Below are 14,318 nucleotides of genomic sequence, written 5' to 3' on the forward strand. Positions count from 1 at the left end.
AAAAAGATATTATATGAAATAAGAACAAAGGTAAGGTTGGGACACCTGGGTGGCTCAGGCAGTTAAGAGTCTGCCTTCGGCTCAGGTCATGATCCCAGGGGCCTGGGATCGAGTCCCACATCGGGATCCTTGCTCAGCAGGGAGCTCCCCCCTCCTGCTTGTGCTCTCTCGCTCTCTGGCAAAAAAAAAAAAAAAAGAACAAAGGTAAGATTAATAGCAGATTCCTCAATGGATAGACTATAAATGAGAGGTCTGGGGAACAGCACCTACACAGCACTGAAAGAAAAAACTCAACCTAGGATTCTATACACAACAAAAATCTCTTTCTAAAACAAAGTAAAGACACCTTTAATTTTTTAAATAAAGTTTATTTATTTATTTTAGCAATCTCTACACTCAATGTGGGGCTTGAACTCACAACCCCAAGATCAAGAGTCTCATGCCCTTCTGACTGAACCAGCCAGGCAGCCCAATAAAGACCAGTGTTAACGGAAGTCCTTCTAGCAGAAAAAAAACTTCAGACAGAAATCTAGATCTAGATCTATGAAAGGAATAAAAAACATGAATGAAAAAAAGAATGAAGTAGTAACTACCTGGGAAGATATATAGATTATATAAATTATATGAATTTTAAATATATAAAATGTATAAATTTTAACATTATCTAAATATCTTTAAAAGATTATTACCATTTAAACAATAATAGTAATAATGTAGTGTTGGGTTTACAACATATGTAAAAAAGTAAATGTAGGACAATAGCATGAAGATCGGAAAGTGAGAAATGGAAGTGTATTATTTTAAGGTTCTAATAATATTATATATACAGAAGTGGTATAATATTATTTGAAGACAGGATACAACAATAACTCATCATAGTCTAAAAGCCCTAAGGCAATTGCTAGAATAACATAGAATTACAGCTAATAAGCCAGGGCTGGGGTATGGACAAAATGGGTGAAGGGGGCCAGAAGGTACAAACTTCCAGTTATAGAATACATAAGTACTGGGAATGTAATGTATAGCATGGTGACTATAGTTAATAACAGTGTGCTGTGTATTTGAAAGCTGCTAAAAGAGCAGATCTTTTTTGTTTTAAAGATTTTTAAAATTTATTTTAGAGAGGGAGGGGCAAGAGGGTGGGGGAGAGGGAGGGGCGAAAGGGTGGGGGAGAGGGAGGGGCGAGAGGGTGGGGAGAGGGAGGGGCGAGAGGGAGGGGCAGGGACGAGTGGAGGGGGACAAGCGGACTCCACTCCATGCTGAATGTGGAGTCCAAGGTGGGACTAAAAAAACATTTTTACAAATGGAATCTAATATACGTGAAAAGGATACTTAATACATTTTAACCAAGTAAAGTTTATCCCAAGAATGCAAGATTGTTTTGACATTTGAAAATCCATCAGTGTAGGCCATGGCACATGGATAATTCATCTGAATATAAAAATCCATCAGTGTAACTTATCAGATTAACTAATTTAAAAAATGCATCTATAAATATATAAATTGTATGTGACTATCTCCATAAATGCAGACAATCATAGGAGAACATCTAATATCCATTCTTGACAAAAACTCTCTGGTAATAGAGAACAGAAGGAAAAATTCCTCAACCTGATAGAGGGTATTTACTTAAAATCCTCTAACTAGCATCATACTTAATGGTGTGCAACTAAATGATTTTCCCCTAAGACCAGGAACAAGGCATGGATGCCCACTCTCAATATTGAAGATTCTAGCCAATGTGATAAGGCAAGAGAGAATAAATAAAAAGCATCCATATTGAAAAAGGAAAAAGTAAAACGGTCTTTTTTCCAAAGTTACATGATCCCTTATGTAGAAAATCTCATGAGATCTATAAAAACCCTGAGAGCCAATAAATGAGTTCAGTGAGTTTTCAGGATACAAGATCAATATACAAGAATTGTTTCTCTGTACTAGCAATGAAGATTCAAAAATTAAAAATACCAAATAGTATTGTTTACAATACCAAAAAACATGAAAACTCAGGGAATAAGACTAACAAAAGATATGAAAGGCTCACACACAAAACTATGAACAATGGTGAGAGAAATTAAAGAGGACTTAAAGAAATGGAGATACATCTTGTCCCTAAGTTGGAAACTCAGTCTTGTTTTCGGTTCTCCTGAACTGATCTCTGGCTTCAACACAAACTCTACCAAAATCCTAGCAGGTATTTTTACAGAGATTGTAACAAACTGATTCTGAAATTCACATGAAAATTCAAAAGATTGAGAATAATCAGAACAAGTATGAAGAAGAAAACAAAATTTAAGGTCTAACACTAACATTTCAAGAATTATCATAAACGGAAAGCAATCAAGTCAGTATGCTATTAGCATAACTAGATTAAAGGAATAGATTAATGGAATTAAAGGGTCCAGAAACATTTTTCTCAGCAACTACTTTTCATCGGGAATTTAGTGGAGAAATGATAGCCTTTTCCTCTGGAAGAACTAGAGATCCACACGTTAAAAAAAAAAAAAAGTAAACAAAACTTTGATCCATATTTTCCAACATATAAAAAAATTAACTTAAAATGGACCATAGGCCTAATTGTAAAACTTAAAACTGTAAAACTCCCATAAGGAAACGGGAAAACTTTTGTGACCTTGGGTTAGGCAAAGATTTCTTATGACACCAAAAGCACAATTTATAAAATAACAAGATTGTTCAAGTTGAGTTCATTAGAATAAAAAAACTTCGGAACATAGGAAGTATACAAGTAAAAAAAAAAAAAAAAAAAGAATACAAACCACACACTGGTAGAAAATCATTTCAGAGCATATGTCTGATCAAATGACTCGTATTCAGAATATATACTCTCAAAACTCAGTAATTAGAAAACCAACCAATTTTTTAAAAGCCAAAAGTTTCAGCAGTAAATTCACCAAAGAAGATAGGACCAGCACATTAAGTATTCAACATCATTAATCATTAGGGAAATGCCAATTAAAACCATAATGCCAAACCACTACACACTCAGTAAAATGCCTAAAATTAAAAGATACTGAATGAGAAGTGTGACAACCACTTGGAGGAGCAGGAATGCTCCTACAAGGCTCATGGGAATACAGAATGGAACCACCACTTGGAAAAACAGTTGGCCAGTTTCTTAAAAAGTTAAATACACATATAGCAGATGCTACAGCTCTTCAACTCCTAAGTATTTAGTCAAGAGGATTGTAAGCATGCGTCCTTGCAAAGATTTTTCTATCAAGGTTTATAAAAGTTCTCCTTAGGATAGCCTCAAACTAGCAACCACCCAAATGTCCAAAAGAGAAGTGGGTAAGGAAGCTATAGTATATTCATGCAATGGAATTCTACATGGATAGATCTCCAAATTATACTCAACAACAGAAGCCGGACACCCCTCCCCCCAAAATAGAACTGTATTATTATTATTATTCTGTATTATTCTACTCATATAAATTCTAGGAAATGCAATTTAATTTATAGTGACAAAATAGATCAGTGGTTGCCTGGAGATGGTAGAAGGGGGTGGAAAGGAATGGGAGAAGCTTGTAAAGGGTCATGGGCAACTTTGGGGTCTGATGGAATGTGCACAATCTTGATTAGAATGTTTTTTTTTTTAACAGGTGTACACATGTTAACATTTACATTCTGCACTTTAAATAGGCATCATTTCTTGTATGTCAATTATAACTCACCAAAGTTGTTAAAATTTTATCAATCTAATGATCCCTGTGAACAGATGGGGGAAAAGGAAGACTTTCATAATAAAGGGACTCTCATTCCAGAACAAATCAGAGCACAAGGACTGTTTCTTTTTTTTTTATTTTTTTTTTTATTTTTAAAGATTTTATTTATTTATTTGACAGAGACAGAGAGAGCAGGAACACAAGCAGGGGGAGTGGGAGAGGGAGAAGCAGGCTTCCTGCTGAGCCGGGAGCCCGATGCGGGGCTCTATCCCAGGACCCTGGGATCATGACCTGAGCCAAAGGCAGTTGCTTAACCAACTGAGCCACCCAGGCGCCCAACAAGGACTGTTTCTTGCAAAGGTTTGCTTGTTTATTATTGTTGGTTGGTTGTCTTGCCTTTCCTCGATACTAGTTCCTGGGAGTCCCCATAAGACTGTTTTGATATAGAGTAAGCAAAATCCCGTACCCAAAAACCCTCTAGAAAATATCCTCTCCTTTAATATTCAAAATGACCCATCTGTCATTAGGGGGAGAACAGTTTCTCAGCTGATTATAACCCAAACTTTATGTAGGTATAGCCAATATTCAGTCCTACAAACCATTCCTGAGTATATAAACCAGGGAAGTAGAATGCCCAGCTTAATGAATTGATCACCATGGTGTGCCTGAGGCCTGTGACTTCTTGTCTTTTTTATTCTAATGTGCAAATATAAATTCATTCTGTATAAGGTTGGATTCAGGTTACAAAGCTTAGCAGAAACTCTTCAGAACCCCCAGAGCCCAGGTGGAGAGATTCTATTCCCTATCAGTCCTCCTGACTCAGCTATAGCTTCCAAATGGAAGAAAAGTCTTTGTAGGGAGGCTGGATCCTCCCCTGAGCTCTGCACCTGTTGGATCTTGGTAGAAGACAAACATAGCAGTGGATCATAGGGAGAGGACAGAGTTATGGGTCAGTGCACATCACAAAAGGCAGATGAAACAGAGGACACGGTGGCGCCTGGGTGGCTCAGTCGTTCAGCGTCTGCCTTCGGCTCAGGTCATGATCCCAGGGTCCTGGGATCGAGCCCCGCATCGGGCTCCCTGCTCAGCGGGGAGCCTCCTTCTCCCTCTCCCACTCATCCTGCTTGTGTTCTCGCTCTCGTTGTGTCTCTCTGTCAAATAAATAAATAAAATCTTAAAAAAAAAAACACAAAAAAAAACCCCACAGAGGACAGGACCCCAAAGGCTTGCTCTCTTGACTTCGCCATCCAACAGTTCTTTACATTATTTCGAAATTATAATACACAACTGCTGTTTTCATTTTGAGAGATTCCCTTCACATTTCCTCTCTGCTCCTCGGTTCCAAACCTTGTGGCTCTTCAGAAACTCAGTGTGGAGAAATTTCAAGTGGGGAAACTCTAGCCACAGGTGAGATGCACAGAATATTATCAACTGCTGGAAAAGTGGCACTGAGGTTGGTTTCTCCACCTACATTTTGTATGCTCACCCCAAGAACAATGCCGTCTTTCGAGACTGTCTCGGGACAGTCCTTTGAAAGGACTGTGAAGGCAAAACGAACAAGAAATCAACAAAACAACAAGACAGTGGCAATGAAGTGACTTTCACGAGGAGTTTTGGGGATTTGGGGCATTTTCCCATTCACTGTGCCCCTCCCTCTCCTTCAAACAATAGTTAAAAGATTTTGACCATAAAAACTGCCTTGGTTAGAACATTGTCAAAAACCTTTTCAAGAATACCCCATTTCTATACTATCTCATTGGTGAAGTACTTTTTATTTTGCCCAGTCTCCTTTCTCTTGCTCACAGGTTTCAATTATAATAGCTATCTTAACCATTTACACATTTACATACACTTTTCCCCATCGCTTAGCCAAGAAATTTCCCACAAACACTGCATATTTTTTTTAACACAATATACATATGGCCATTATTTTTCCTTTTCGTTTTTTTTTTCCCTTTTTATCCTCAAATGCTCAAATGTATTTTCCCATTCTGCTTCCATGCTTCTGACGCCTACATGTTTGCAGACTTCTGCATTTCTGTTCTTTCTAGGCCCATTGTTTCCCCACTTAAAAGATATCCGTTCATGAGTAGCAAAAAAAATCATTAGGTACAGGACCATCCAGCATCATAAAGTGCTTCATAGGGTTGTTGTGGGGATTAAATGAGATGATGTAAGCTCCTAAACACAGCTGCCCCCACTCCTCCCTTTTTCTCCCTGGTTTTGTTTTGTGGCCAAATGGTCTCAAAATCTTCTTGTATTAATAAGTAAATACCAACATTAGTTGAACTTCTAGCCCTGTGTACAGTATATACCATCTCATTTAATCATTAGGCTCACTGGGTCATTCCTGGTCTTACCCCAGCTTGCAGAGGAGGGGACTTAGGCTCACAGAAGTTGTCACTTAGTTACCCAGAGTTACACACAGAGTAAGCCTCAGGACTGAGTTTTGAGCCTCCGCTACCTTGTTTCAGAGCCTGAGCCCTGGCAACCTAACCCCCTTCTTGTTCTGTTCCCTATCAGACCTCCATAACTTTCTTTCGGAGAGGCCCTATTTCCCTTCTTGTTCTTTTCTAGATATATCTTCTAACTTTGATATTATATTGGTCCTATCACCCAAACTATTTTGCCAAGCAAAATCGATGTGAAGAAAAAATGTGACACTGCTATTTTTAATGCTGGTATTTTATTTATTTTTGCCTTTCTTATGTAAAACCTCTCCCATGAGTTCCTTCCTGTCTTTGTCTTCAACTTCAAATTCTGCCGTTGCTTTCGGACACTGAGCGACCCTGCCTGCAAATCCATGGACTCCTTAGGTCCCCCTTGAGGTTGCTTGGCATTTATAATTCATTCTGTCCTCTTTTTCAGGCCTGGTGCACCCTTCACTTGTATCTGCTGGCTCTCTCTTTCTCTCCAGAGCAGTAGTCTGGAGACCTACCAGTCTTCAAACTTAGGGCAGTGGGTTTTAGAATTCGCTCTCCAATTCTGTCTTCTTCACATGGAAATGCAAGAATGGAAGAGGGTTGTGCATCCATCAGGCCTTCTGTAACAGTGTGACTCCGTTGATCATATTTGACTTCTGAGGCTTATAAGCCTCCTCCTGTGTCCCACATGTGGGTGGGCTGATCAAGAGCGTGAGGCTCCCTCCTTTGATGGCAGTTCCCTCCTTGTGAGGTTCAAACCTCACAAGCCACCGCCCACCTACAGGAGCCCTCACCCTGGCCTGACCCCCCTGTCCACCTGAGTCTGCTCTCCCTGTCCTCCCAAGCCATTCTGGATCCACCTGGGAGGCCTGCCCTGATCACCCCAAAAAGACTTCTTATGGGAGTAATAAGCCTCTTCATACCTCTGGATGTATGTGTGCGGGATCATTGGTTTTGACGTCTGGACCAAATTTGGGGTGGAGGGTCCATCCTGCTCCTGCAGAGTTCCTGCCCTTGCCATTGAAGGAAGCTTAGCCTCTTTCCTCTCGAGAGGCCTCCTGAGTTGGCTACCTTGTTATATATGGTGCCCAGACATGGCTTGACCCACCTCACCACTGTTCTAACCCTGACTTCTAAATTTCCCCTGAGCTTAGTACCTGTCCCGATTTATTATTTTCCTTGTTTCCTTGGTATAAACCAAGAATTCTCACCAGCCCATTCTGTATTGGTGTTTATTTAATATTATTGTACAGTGTCCTGTTTCTCTTGTGTTTAAACGTTCCCATTTTGGGTTGCCTCTTGCTTCCATTTCTATAGCATATTCTTTATTCAATTTACCAAGCATTACTGATCAGTCATGTGTCAGACAAAGGATGGGTTTGTTGGACAAGGAGTATTTCCAGTCATGGTTTTGCAACTTTTCGGCCAGCAAGAACTCCTTGACCTTAACAAACAATGCTTATATATTTACAGTGAAGACTATAAATATTGCCTGTAATTATCAGAATGTTCATTTAAAAAGTAATATATTTTATTTTATTAAAGGTTTTCTTTTTTTTTTTTTTTAAGATTTTATTTATTTATTTGACAGAGACAGAGACAGCGAGAGCAGGAACACAAGCAGGGGGAGTGGGAGAGGGAGAAGCAGGCTTCCCACAGAGCAGGGAGCCCGATGCGGGGCTTGATCCCAGGACCCTGGGATCATGACCTGAGCCGAAGGCAGTCGCTTAACCAACTGAGCCACCCAGGCGCCCTAAAAGTAATATATTTTAAATAGAAAAGGTAATACATGTGTGTGGATACACAAAAGACAGACAAAGCATTTTCCCTCTTACCTCAGACCCTCCCACCCCCTTTCCAGGGGCAATCACTTTAACATTTTATTAGTTATATACCAGGAACGTGCAAACACACACACATATATGCATACACAAACATACATATATACACAAATTTTTAAAATTATACCTTCATACATATATGTACACACACAAACACACACACAGTTATTTAAAAAATCCTCACACATAGGGGTGCCTGGCCAGCTCTGTCAGAAGAATGAGTGACTCTTGATCTCAGGGTTGTGAATTTAAGCCCCATGTTGGGTGTAGAAATTCCAAAATAAATAAATAAACTAAAAAAGGCCTCACAAATAGAAATACAGTTTATTAAAGTAGGCAGGTGAATCAGAGGCCTTGTCTGCCTTAAGTTCTGCGTCCCCAGTGCTCAGATAATTCCTGGACTTTAGAAGGCACTCACTCCATAGTTGTTGAATGAATTAATGAATGAATGAATGCTGTTCACAGAATTTATCTTGAGAAGTGTCCCTGGTTGCACAGAGGCTCTACCTCATTCTTTTTAAGAGCAAATGTTAGTCCATGTTCTAGGTTTGTTATTAATTTAGTGAACTGAGACCCTATGATGGACATTGAGTTTGTTTCTGACCTTTTCTGCCTCAAAGATTAACGGGAAATGACCTCACCAAGTTCTCTCACATCCTACTTTCCCACTCTGCTGTGTATAGAAAGTTCTTTGCTCTTTTCAGGAATAGATCATAACAATGGATCATCCCATTAGAGGTTTCAGGCTTTTCTTTTTGGGAAAAAAACAGAAAACAAAAACAAAAATACCCTAAACTATGAAAGCTGCCTAAATGTAAGAGAAATATTCGATTGAAAATGTAGAAAGTGTTGACAAACAGACCAAGGGGCATCTCTGCCTGGAAAAAGTATTTAAATAACTTAGAGAAAAAAAGTGGCTGCTTAAAAAAAAAAATACATTTAGAAAATTTGTAAGAGTTCCTGGGGTAAACAGATGTTATCTATCTTCAAATTAATTGTAGCCAACATTGTTTTTACCAGTTTGCTCTTGGGCAATTTACTAGGAATTGGAGATCAAAATTTTTAAACAATGGAAGTATTGCTTAAGTACAAGAGTGTAAACAACTTAAGACAACTCAAATATTTGATTGAGTTGGGACAAGAAATTCTGGGGTGGGGGAGTCCCTGGTTCATTACAAGTACCCCCTTAAGTTTTCTACCCTCTCTCATTCTTGAAAAAATTGTCCCAAAAGGACAATTGGCCAATGAAACATTGCAATGCTGTTTGACTTCTAGCAGATCAACTAAATGCAGGCATATCTCATTGTATTGCACATTGCTTTATTGTACTTCGCAGACTGTTTTTTTTGTTTTTGTTTTTATAAGTTGAGAGTTTGTGACAGCAAGTCTATTGGCACCATTTTTCCAACAGTATTTGCTCATTTTGTGTCTCTGTGTATCATTTTGGTATAATTCTTGGAATATTTCAAACTTTTTCATTATTAGTGTATTTTGGTATGGTGATCTGTGATCAGTGACATTTAATGTCACTACTGTAATTGTTGTGGGGTGCCATGAACCATGCTCATGTAAGATGGAGAACTTAATTGATAATTATGTGTATTTTGACTGCTCTACAGCTGGCCATTCCTGGTCTCTCCCTGTCCTCCCGCACCTCTGTTCCCTGAGAGGCAATGATATTGTAATTAGACCAATTAATAATCCTTCAATGGTCTCTAAGTGTTCCAGTGAAAGGAAGAGTCTTACATCTCTCACTTTAAATCAAAAGCTAGCAACGATTAAGCTTAGAGAGGGGGGCTTGTTGAAGCCTGAGATGGACACAAGAGGCCACACTTTTGGGCTAACAGCCAAGTTGTGAATGCAAAGGAAAAGCTCTTCAAGGAAATTAAAAGTACTACTCCAGTGAACACATGAATGATAAGAAAGCCAAACAGCCTTATTGCTGATATGAAGAAAGTTCTAGTGGTCTGGATAGAAGACCAAACCAGCCACAACATTCCCTTCAGCCCAAGCCTGATCCAGGGCAAGGCCCTAATGCCCTTCAACTCTATGAAGATAGAGAGGGGAGGAAGCTGCAGAAGAAAAGTTTGAAGCTAGCAGGGGTTGGCTCATGAGGTGTAAGACGCCATCACCATGAGGCACCTGGGTGACTTGGTTGGTTAAGCATGCTCATTTACCACTCTAAAAATGCTAGGGCCCTTAATAATGATGCTAACTCTATTCCACCTGTGCTCTATAAATGGAACAAAACCTAGATGACAGTATATCCATTAATAGCATGGTTTACTGAATATTTTAAGCCCATTATAAAGACCTACTGCTCAGAAAATTTTTTTAAAAATATTACTGCTCATGGACAATGTACCTAGTCACCTGAGACATCGGAGAGAGATGTACAAAGAGATTAATGTTGTTTTCATGTCTGCTAACCCAACTTCCTTTCTGCAACCCATGGAACAAGGAGTCATTTTCACTTCCAAGTCTTATGATTTAAGAAATACATTTCATAAGGCTATAGCTGCCCTAGGTAGTTGTTCCTCTGATGGATCAGGGCAAAGTAAATTGAAACCTTCTGGAAAGGATTTGCTATTCTAGATGCCATTAAGAACATTCATGATTCATTGGAAGAGGTCAAAATATCAACATGAGCAAGAGTTTGGGAGAAGTTAATTCCAACCTTCATGGAGGACTTTGAGAGGTTCAAGACTTCAGGGGAGGAAGTAACTGCAGATGTGGTAGAAACAGCAAGAGAACTAGACTTAGAAGTGGAGCTTGAGATGGGACTGAATTGCTGCCATCTCATGATAAAGTGTTAATGGATGAGGGGTTGCTTCTTATGGATGAGCAAGGAAAGTGGTCTTTTGAGATGGAATCTACTCTTGGTGAAGATGCTGTGAAGATTGTTGACCTGACAACAAAGAATTTAGAAGATTACATAAACTTAGTTGAAAAGGCAGGGACAGCATATGAAAGGATTGACTTCAATTTTGAAGGAAGTTCTCCTGTGGGTAAAATGCCAATAAACACCATCGCATGTTAAAGAGAAATCTTTCATGAAATAGAGTGTCCATTGATTTGGCAAAATTCACGGTTGTCTTACTTCAAGGAATCACCACAGCCACGCCAGCCTTCAGAAATCACAACCCTGATCTGTCAGCAGCCATCAAAAAAGAGATTAAGGCTCACTGAAATTTCAGATGATGGTGAGCATTTTTTTGTTTTTTTTTTTAGCAAAAGTATTTTGGGGACCGGGTGGCTCAGTTAAGCAGCTGCCTTCGGCTCAGGTCATGATCTCAGGGACCTGCCCGGTGTCGGGCTCCTTGCTCAGTGAGGAGTCTGCTTCTCCCTCTCCCTCTGCCCCTCCCCTCTCTCTCAAAATCTTTTTTTTTTTTTTTTTAAAGTATTTTAAGATTAAGGTATATACATCTTTAAGACATAATGTTATTACATATGTAATAGGAAACAGCGTAAACTTAACTTTTAATATGTTCTGGGAGACCAAATTCATTTGCCTCCCTTTATTGTAATATTCACTTTACTGTGGGGGTCTGGAGATGAACCTGTAATATCTGAGGTATGCCTGTATCACCATCTTTAAAAAAATGTGAAATTAGAGATTAGAAAGAATCTTTTTACTGATTGTTTTGGTGGTTTACAATATTTTTTCCTCAACTTTGTGATAGAAAGTTTGACCAGCTTCATGGAAGAATTCTTGGTTAAATGTCATGAAAGGATCTCCATTCAAAACTGGAACTGGTGAATAGGAAATGGAAATCTCACACATGCACGCTCAGAAGAACAGAACTGAAGAACTGAGAGACTATTTCCTGTAAATGCCTCACTTACTGAAAACCAAGACTTAATCTTCAGACCAATGAACATCCATCAAGAACCTCTCCTCATCCTCAAGCCAATGAGCTTACTGCTTGGACTCTGCCTGGACTTCCCCTCTTTGTACTCCTTGTCCATAAATACAGCTACCCCAAACACTGGAGCCTGCTACAGCATGCATTTCCCTAAACTGTAATTCTTCTTCTGTTAGTCACAAATAAAATCAATTTTTGGGTAATTCAAGTTCTCCTCAGTTGACTTTTTTGAGGTGACATTTTATAGGGGTCAAAAAAGAGGCATCTGAAGAAGACAACTCCTGAAAGGACAGTGACCATGAATTGGGGTGCACTTGGTTTGGATTTAAACCTATGGATTTTCCTCAGAGCAAAACTCAAACTAAAATGGATAGGCATAGGCTGAGCACCTCCATCCTGCAAAAACACTTGCCACTTTCATGAGACAGACAACAGTCTCTGAAGTACAAGAATCCCACATATGGGTAAGATGGGCATGGACAAGTAAGTGTCACTATTGGTTGCTTGCCACCCACAAGGAAATTCCATGCAATGAAGGATACCTGGTCAAAAGTCAGACAAAGTGGCAGAGTCAGTCATCCAGGAGAAACACGTATCCCTTGAAAGGCACACTGTTAAACAAAACCTATGTCCCAGCTCTCAGGCTATCTAGGATTTTTCTTTGCTCTTGGGAAAAGTCCAAAAGTGGGATCCCAGTCATCGAAATGGTCTAAGGGTGACCCCCCTTCAGGAAACCCAGCTGGGTTTATGTTAGACATTATGGTCTCTCCTTATGCACATTTTTTACTAAATGGACCAATCTTACTAAGACAATCTAAAATTACAATGGCCACTATGAGAAACATCCCAATTAGACAAGATCCTTCCTTTATGAAGTGCACTTGAAAGGGATCCCCCCCAAAAACAGAATGGGATACCAACTTTAATTGGCACACAGAAGCTCCTAGAAGCCTTCAAGATTTCATAATGGCTTCATTAGAAGATTCATTGAAAAAGGCTAATGAAAAGTTATAAGAGGAACCTAAAACAAAGACGTTAAGACTCAAGTGATTCCCACTGCTTTCTCCTATCCGCCTTTGAGTTCTCAGCCCACTAATCCTCTATCTGAATCCTCTTTCCATATTGAACAGACTGTAGGATCATAAACAGAAGTCTGCCAAGTTAGTGGCCTTAAAGGACACCCCCATAACTACCTTCAAAGGAGGGCCCTGAAGGACCTCTCCTAGGGTTGGTGGGACTCTGAGGTGTTCTCCTGTAACTGCTACCAGTTGTTCCCTTAAACAGCCAAGGGGAAAAAATTAATGTAAAATCTTGCCAAATTCTGGTAGATACTGGAGCTGCACGCTGTACTTTGAACCCCATTCACTCCAAAGCCTGTAGATGGGATCCCAAGAAAACCAGAGATGTTGGTGAAAGGTGAGAATTCTTACCAGACTCAGCTTTCTTGAATCTGTCTATAGTGCCCAGTTGGAAGAAAAATAAATTTTCATGTTGTCCCTTTCCAAATCCAGACCCTTTTTTTTAAATCCTTTATCTCTCAGGGAGATCTGCTGCCATCTTGTTTGCCCCATTTTGGGTCCTGAGAACTCAGCCCGGCAATCATCAGGTTGGGGGTGCCAAAATACTGCCAGACAGACCTAAACCCTCCATGTTTAGGTAGGGTCCTACTGACAACTGCCAGCTTTCAGAATTGTCCAAGTCTTTTTTCTTTTGTCTATCTTTGGAAGTTACTCTGGGTCTTGTGAGTGTGGTATCCTTTGCATCTTCAAGGAGGTTTGCATCGAAGAGGTTGTTCAACACTTTGTCCTGGTTAAACTCTGACAACATATTTGAAAAGATTTTTCTTAAGTAGCTCTATGGTCAGAAGTTGAAATTGAAAGCAGATATTCAGGACCTCACAGAAACACTTTTTTTTTTTTTTTTAAGACCTTCTCCCCTAACCTAAAATGAAACTATGTACCCAGAAGGAAAGTTAGAAAAAACAAAAAACCAACCACATTCCGAAGACAAACAGCTTGAAATCTAGAACACAGGAATCTTTTGATTTCCATCTTAGTTGGAGATCTTCTCCTTGATCTAAAGAAGCAAACTGAAGATAATGTAGTAGGATGGGTGGGTCAGCCTGTGTTGTCATTCAAGTTCCAACCCAATTCCTTGAGGAATTTATTTATTTATTTTTAAAGATTTTTATTTATTTGACAGAGAGAGCACAAGCAGAGGGAGACAGAGGGAGAAGCAGGCTCCCTGCTGAGCAAGGAGCCCGATGTGGGACTCGATCCCAGGACTCTGGGATCATGACCCGGCCCAAAGGCAGCCACTTAACCAACTGAGCCACCCAGGCGTCCCTCCTTGAGGAATTTAAAGCAATGTTCCTTGTCTTATAAAACTGAATCTTTGTAAGAACAAGAATGCAGCTCTAGAAGCAATTTAAATCCCACTTTTGTTTTCTTTTTTCTTTTTTTTTTTAACCACCAATCCCCAAACCCTCCCCTATTCATCTCAAAAGGC

Source organism: Mirounga angustirostris, unplaced genomic scaffold (genome assembly GCF_029215605.1).
Source record: "Mirounga angustirostris isolate CCGP_5_RB_7025 unplaced genomic scaffold, mMirAng1.0.hap1 SCAF_15, whole genome shotgun sequence".
NCBI classification, from domain to species: domain Eukaryota; kingdom Metazoa; phylum Chordata; class Mammalia; order Carnivora; family Phocidae; genus Mirounga; species Mirounga angustirostris.